We start from the raw sequence: 7909 nt of genomic DNA, 5'->3' as shown, positions 1-7909 counted from the left end.
ACTAAACCTTCATCTCAGAGGACAGCTGTGAAGGCACCTCTACAAGTTCCCTTACTATCTGATCTTTATAACATGAAGGATGTCTGATGAAGCAATGTGACGCACGTGCTATCTTCAAACATAAAGATGAGATAGTAAGAGAACTAGTAGAGGCATATCACATTGACAAGGGTGGTGAATCATGCATTAGCAAGCCATCATTATCATTGGCTAACCACGGAATCATGCATTTGCAGCAAGGTAGATTTAAGGTGTTCAGAAGGGAAAGTCAGCGCTCGTGTCGTCGTGTTTGTTCCGTCCTCGTGTTTTTTCCGCGCTGTTTTACCTTTAATTCTTTATCTCCTTGATTATTGAGAGCCACGTAGCCCATTGTAAGAAATATTCATATCAGTCTTTAGAATTTCGAAAAAGCGGTTACCCTCGGTGCTGTGGCCCAAAAAATTTTGGACAAACTGCGCCAGAATGTATACGATTTCGAGATGCTTGCATTCAAAGCAACCTCTCCAGTGCACGTAACTCGTCGAAATAGCCGAAATTTGTTGGACCATAGCTCCGCTGGTAACCCATTTTTCTAAATTCTAAAAACCTATATGGATATTACTTACGGTGGCTAACACTCCTCTCAGTAATTAAGGAGCCTAGCACTAATAGTTATGAAGTTAACTATTCAATATTAGTTAACCAGCCTGCTCGTTATAACGTAGTAGCTGTATTCTGATGTACTATACTACTGGCTGGAATAGGTGTTGTTTCCCGTAACGCCCGCATCTTACTGGCGTTAAGTGCAGCGGCACACTGGAACTGCAGTTTTAACAGAACTATATGGCGAGAAACACGACCAAAAATGCCGAATATAGCTCCTTTGCTTGCAATTTGCAGCAAGTGATATGGGGTATAAAAGGCAGTGTTGCCAGATTGGAAAGTAGTTGCGACACCAGGACCTGGCCAAATTTTGCCCATATTGCCCAGAATCTAAAATTGCCTTAAATTGCATAAAAATGACCAAGAATCAGCTGTTGTCAAAAAGTACCTTTATTGAAATAAAACTACGCCATTCAGCCACTAATTATAACCTTGAGCGTAATAGATGTCGGACCGGTACCTGCTTAGCATATCGTCTGTTACAATGGATTTCAGGCAGTACATCTTCCTGGATGCCAAAGTTGTGCGAATCCGTACAATGGCATTCAAGGTTTCTAGCGACATCTTGTTCTTGTACTCCGTCTTCACGCAAGTGAATTCACTGAAGACCCGCTCCACCACCGCATTTGACAATGGGTACGAAAGACAGGCCAATGCGTACAATGCCAATTCCTTGTAGGGCTTTACCCGCTTGGAGTTTTCATACTTGAAAATTCCGACCCAGAATGTTGCAGAATCCTCTGGAAGTTCACCGTCGAAAACAGCCTCCTCACTCCAAAGACGCGTAACAATTTGCTTGTATTGCAATTTAATAACGTCCAGGTTTTCTTCAATAAGGTGGTGAAATGGAAGTTGCGAAACTGAACGTCTTTCAGTTTGAGACAAGACTTGTGAAGGGTGAAGTGCACTCAAGCCTTGGAAAATGGCTTGATTGGCAGGAAGAAGCTTTTCCACTTCCTTTAGCAAGTGACTGAGAAAGTTTTGGCAGCGTTTCTTCAACTCTTGCACGCTAGCTTCATTGAGGTTGGACTCCTGGTGCATGCAACGACGCAGTTCCTCTACAAACTCAGCCCCAAAATCTCCTTGTTTGTTGAAAATTCTTGGCTTCATCTTTTGGTGAAGCATGTCAAGCTTTTTGAACATCTTGTCTGGATCAATGTTAGATGACTGGAAGAAGGCGCTGATCTCTTCAAACTCTAGGACGACAGGAGAGAGAAATATGAAATAAAGGTAGTTCGCAACATCACAGAGCATGTCATGAATCAGTCGAGCTTTGAACCTCACTTCCTGCGTTCCTTCTTGCGTGGCTAACTTAAAGTAAGCTTTCAGCTTGTTCCAATGTTCGAGAAATTTCTCCACGACTCGCCCTCGGACAAGCCATCGTGTGCCAGACAGATTCGAAAACGGCATGTGGCAGCTCTTCTTGTCACTTTGTGCGTCTACTTCGTGTTCTTTCATGTCTTCAAAAAGTTCTTTGTAAGCATGGCGTCGGAGTGTACTGCTTGAAAACCATCCTGGGATTTCAGTTAGGAGGTATCCTAGACATGAAGGCAAGGTTTCGAAGGCCTTTTGCACGCAGAGGGCCAAGGAATGGCATGAACACTTGTTCAGGATGCAATTAGGGAACTCTTCCTTGATTCGTGACCAGACACTGTTTTGTTCCCCAACCATTTCCGTAGCTCCATCACAGGCTATGCCGACACAATCTGAAAGGCGCATCCCGTGCTTAGAAAGGCAATGAATGAGAATCTGAAAAAGTTCCTCACCAGTAGCATGAATCACTGAATAAAGTGCCAAGAAGGCAGTTACAATCTCGCCTGATTTCTCACTGAAATATCGTGTGCATATTGCCAGAAACTTTTCAGCCGTCACGTCCGTGGTCTCATCCAGCATTAGAGAAAACTTCTTGCCTTTGATGTCAGCTATAACGTCGTCTTGAAGAGAGGGCGACAAGACAGAGCTGATCAAAGCAGCACACTTTGTTCGATGAAAACGTAGGTGCTCAAGAGTGCTTCCTTTGCCGTTTTGTTTTATCACTTCCCCTAAATGGTCAATCGCCGAGGTGGGGCAATGGCAGCACATTGCAAGAGCTAACTCCAACTCTGCACGTTTTAGGTCGTCGGTTAGGCCTGGCTTCTTCTTTGGAAAATTCAACGTCTCAGAAACTGATGAAGACTTGAAATCTTTCTTGTGAGTTTCTTGTGCGTGCTCAATTACACTGCTGTGGTGTGGTTGCAGACATGTTCGACTTGACTTGCGGAATGGAAGCTTGGTATCGTGTGATGTGAGGCATGTGAATTCTTTTTCCAGGTACTTCCAGTTGTGGTCATGGGACTCTCGGGCTTTTTTCGTGGTCCTGTTACATCCTGCATCAAAGTCGTCTCCCGATGTCGCCAAATTCTTTTTATGCTTGCTTCTATTGTTCATAGCGACCGTGTGAAGTGGCTTAGTCTGAAAAAAAGAACCAAGGAATTTGGGGCAAATGCTCTAAATAGAGCAACACAAGTAAAGAAAATACGAAATTTACCAAATCGCGATGTGATCTGTCCTGGAAGTTTCGTGTGGATCATAAGTCACCGGTGTCAACAAGGCAGTCGATTGTTACATCTGCAACCTGGAGTACGACACCACGATACGGCAAAAACAAGGTGATTGATAGAACCACGAATTCGAGACTATGTGGGTTTAGGAACAGCAGGCGCAGCGGCGGGTGAAACACTGTACATGGATTGGATGATGCAGAATGAACCCCAGTGGTAACACAGCAAGTAACTGAAATAATGAATGGATAAATGCTAATAGCGCTCAACTGTTACGATAGGGGGGTTGCTTGCCCTACCTAGCACTTAAGGTTTGGATGAGCAACGCAGGTAAATGGTGATTTTGGCACAGAGTGGTTCCTCAGAAATCTCCAGATTTCGCCTGGTGTACTCGTTCACGTATCTGGCCAGCACGAGATCTAAAATTGTACCATTTTTCCGAAATTTGAAGAAGCATTTCACCAAGAACATACTAGTGGGCGAGTTGGCTCCACATTCTTGCAAAAAGGGGCCAAAAATTACACGGCAGACTGAGAAGAGGGCACAGGACACATATGTAGGCGCACTAACAACAGATGGTTTATTTCTTGTCGCATAGAATATATGCATGCTGCCAAGTGATAGTCAGCCAGAAACTGACTCATCATGCAAAGCATGCAAAAAAAACCTACTTTTTATGCGTATAATTTCTGTTCTGTCAATGTGCCAGCGGTCTACGCACTTCGAATGGAATGGTGGCTTTTTTATACGGAAAGAGGGTGTCTGTGTAGGATCATGCATAGCCCTGTTTTAAGTGACATCTTTTTAGCCTCAAAAGACAACCTGTTAAAACAGTGTCTAACTGAGGCAAATGTATTATGTGTTCAGATTTGTCTATGAGTTTTTTTGATTTTAGACTGTGGCGAAACCAAAATGTTATAATTGGTTTTTTGGGGAAAGGAAATGGCGCAGTATCTGTCTCATATATCGTTGGACACCTTAACCGCGCCGTAAGGGAAGGGACAAGGGAGGGAGTGAAAGAAGAAAGGAAGAAGGAGGTGCCGTAGTGGAGGGCTCCGGAATAATTTCGACCACCTGGGGATCTTTAACGTGCACTGACATCGCACAGCACACGGGCGCCAAAATGCAAATCCAGTAATTTTTGGTATCGTCACTGTTTCAAACAATCATGCATACATTAACTTTGACTCACAATCTTCCGGTCGATAATTGTGTAAAGTTTTTAGACCTGGAAATTAATTTATTATCGTGTCAGGTCTGCTAAGTGTTCCAGCCAAGAGCTTGTAAGCCCATCCTTTCATTCAAGTCAGCTCACTAAAAAGTTGTAAAAAGAGGCATCATTCAATCGTGTCTAACAAACGCACTTAACAAGTCATGTGCGCATCGCTTGCAAAGAAGCTTTCATCATCAGGTCCGCTGTTTCGAAGAGGCACGTTATCCTCACCACGTAATCACTTCAGGGGCAGAAAACATGCTCAAAAAGCTAAAGAATCCTGACAAAGTAGAACAAGGTCAAGCAGGCACTTGCAGAGCAAGGCTCGCTGTCATTCCTTATATTTACGCGATACCTCATAGTCTGAAGGAAGCGAGCAGAATGGCTGGCTTTGTTTTCCGGGTTTTCCGGGCTTTGTTTTCTGCACCAAAACGCATTGGGATTATGTGTGCTAAGATGAGCGCAGGGCGTCAAAATGATAAGCAGGTCTGTGGAAAACACCATGCCCAGAAGCATTCCAGCTGCGTAAAGAAAGTGGAGCATTCGGTTCCTCTGTCGTGTGAAGCTCAATACATAGGGAAAATAGGACGATGTTTAAATGACGGATTGCATGAGCCCCGATAGAGGACGCATAACCAGCTTTCGGGCCGCATAATTGTTCATTGTAAGGCCCACAGCTGCGCACCAGGCCTCGACAGGACACGTTTTCTTAACAGGCTGAAGATTAGCTTACAAGGAAAATATGAGAAGCGTTTGAAATCAAGAAGAATGATGAATCTCGTATCAGCGATCCCGCAGTGTGCTTATCGCCAAAGGAGCTCGCATACCTTGGGTTTGGTGCGTAGAATGCGAATTATATGCATCGATCGTGTTTTTTTTTCTTCCATGCTGTGCATGATGAGTCAGTTTCTTGGTTCTCATCACTTTCCCGCAAGTATTTATTCCGTGCGACAAGAAATAAACCATCTGTTGTTAGTGCGCCTATATGTGTGTCCCGTTCTCTGTCTGCCGTGTAATTTTCTACGCCTTTTTGCAAGCATTTCCCCAGATGGCACGGTGGTGAAAAGTGTTCTAGTGGAGTTCCTCTGCTGTCTCAGACGGCTCACTTGAAGGACAAACGAAGTCAATGCGTAGTACGAGTCGACAGTGCATACGGAAGCCACTAAGCGAAGAGCCGAAAGCACGGTGGGGTAGTTAACACGAAGACCCAGAATCTGAAAACTTTCATTGAGGCGGGAATTTCCCCTGTTCAGTACACCAAGCATGCAAACTGAGATACAGCCCGGTTGCCAGTCTCGAATAGCAAACCGATAACGATGTGTGCACATCGCCTGTCCATTAAAGGAATTCCATTATTCACGCCCACTGATAAGCCGCGGCACAGGGATAAGGGGTAAGAATTCGAGCGTTGCGATGGCACTGGAATGTGCGGTTGCGGTGGTTTCACGTTTTTCTTTGTGCTACATTGCCCTGCTGCATATATGGGCTGCGCTTGCTGGCCGTGACGCAAGTATATGCAGAGGATAGCAAATAAACTGTGATCGCGATCACGTAGAAAGCGGTGAGCGGACATCCAAGCAGAGGCAGTTTGAAATATGCTCTGCTGGCGGAAGAAGAGGGCTACACTACTCCTGTTATGTGAGCTTAATCGCGAACGTGCAGGAATACAGGTATCGTGGAGCTGTTACAGCCAGCGTCTCATCTTTCTCCACGGCACGTTCGAAGCATTTGTCCTGTTCTGAATTGGATCTTTCATTACTGCCCACTGTTGTTTGGAGTATGCTTGCTATATTGCTGCAGTTGAGAGGTTTTACGGGCGAAAAGAACTGCGCTTGCTGGTAGAAGTACACCAGGGGTAATGCCATATTCACAGAATTTGCTCACCCACGAAAGCAGGCAGCATTATTCTTTGGCCGCGAATCGGCCTTTTGTTACCCCTTGCTCACTTGCTTAACGTCTAAAACTACTAAAGCAGTGGCATGAACAGTTAATATGCATTAAGTTCTACTTAACAATTGGCGCGCAGCACTGTTAAAACTAAAAAGTATAATACCGCTTTCATTAAGGAGGTTTTCCACACGACAGCCTGATAGTTCTAAGCTGTGAAACATATCACGATGCATGAATGCGGCCGTAGTGCCCACTCATTCATTGCAAAACAGAACAAAAGTGGCGAACCGAACACGCAACTTACCTCCACACTTTTATGCGTTGTCCATGATGTTTCAATCAATACTTTTTCACACTTTCTCTTTCTCTGCGTATTCTGCGAAACTTTTATAGCGATTTCTCGGCGAGGAGTGGCGCTGCGTGCTGAAATAAGCCGATTGGCTCTAACCCCGATGCGCGCCATGAGCAACGGCATCGCACTTCGTACAAACATTCCAGCCAATGGCATCACAAGCTGGAGGCTAAGGGCAAGGGTACGATGCCGCTCTCGGCCTGATCTGTAGACTATGAAAGGTGAAAGGGAAGCCATTGTTTCTCAACGATTGTGTTCGGCTTATCAAGAAGCGCTGCTCTTGTCCAGGCGTCGGCACCATTCAGGCACCCGTTGACGCCTTTCGTCACTGAAGCTGCTCGCCGCTTGCTAGCAGCGCAGCTCAAAGGGTAGGTTGGCGCCAATTATCTACGGTAAGGGTTCAGGTGGTTTCATATGCCATGAGAAAGACTGTTCTGGGCGCAACCCATTGCCTTTGTTTGCTTTTGCCGCTTGTACGACCTACGCATGGCAGTTCCCTTTATTTTCCGCATAATTAACGAAACACTCTGACATGTAAAGTAGTACCACACATGCTGCAAATCAGGCGGTGTCAGTGAAGTGCCATTTCCAGTCAGTGCAGCCCCCCCCCCCCCCTCCCCCTCATATAGCCTGCTTTCAGTGTTCACCTACAAAGCGCCAGAACTCATGGTAGGCCCGGCACGTACTAAGCGCTTCTTTAGTGCGGTGACCTGTTTTCCGGGCACTGATTTGGAATTTGACTCCTGGCAATTCCAGCATTTTCTGTGTTGTGAAATGAATTTACTTTATAGGTACATAGCAGTACAATGATCACAAGTATGCAAATAAATCCCTCTAACAAACTGTTGAAACACGATCGCGAAGTGTATACTGTCTGAAGCAGTGACTGATTTGTTTGTTATTAACAAACACAAGCCGAGAGATTCGGCCAAAGCGGTATTTCCATCGAACAACTCTCGACTGAGGTAGTGGCACATAGCCCACAGACAGAGGGCTTCAGTTAGGACTCAAAAGCAGAGGCCAGCCAGAAAGAGGTGTTCGTGCACGGAGCAAGAAAACGTGTAACTGATGATACTAAACGTTTCGTGAAGTAACGGTTAATGGCACATGGTTCAGAGGTAGCTCTGCGATCTCGCTGCTTAGGAGTATTTCCGCGCGGCTTTCTATTGGCGAGAGGCTCCGTTGAATTTGTTGGCCCGCTTTGGCCAATGCTTGGGCCAAGATCGGAGTCCCGAGGTGGGGCGACGCGTTCGACACCCCTCTAGACCACCG

General features: G+C 45.5%; 1 long non-coding RNA gene across 1 annotated transcript; it reads right to left on the bottom strand.

Moving 5' to 3' along the window:
• Positions 1-1725: 1725 nt before the first annotated feature.
• On the bottom strand, positions 1726-6743 carry LOC144121749 (uncharacterized). Its single transcript, XR_013312681.1, has 3 exons — positions 6590-6743; positions 3170-3256; positions 1726-3093 (listed from the first exon to the last, which is right to left on the bottom strand). It is a non-coding gene; the product is annotated as an uncharacterized LOC144121749 (long non-coding RNA).
• Between the last annotated feature and the right edge of the window lie 1166 nt (positions 6744-7909).

Source organism: Amblyomma americanum, chromosome 2 (genome assembly GCF_052857255.1).
Source record: "Amblyomma americanum isolate KBUSLIRL-KWMA chromosome 2, ASM5285725v1, whole genome shotgun sequence".
Lineage (NCBI taxonomy): Eukaryota > Metazoa > Arthropoda > Arachnida > Ixodida > Ixodidae > Amblyomma > Amblyomma americanum.
This window is presented reverse-complemented; position numbering and strand designations above follow the sequence as displayed.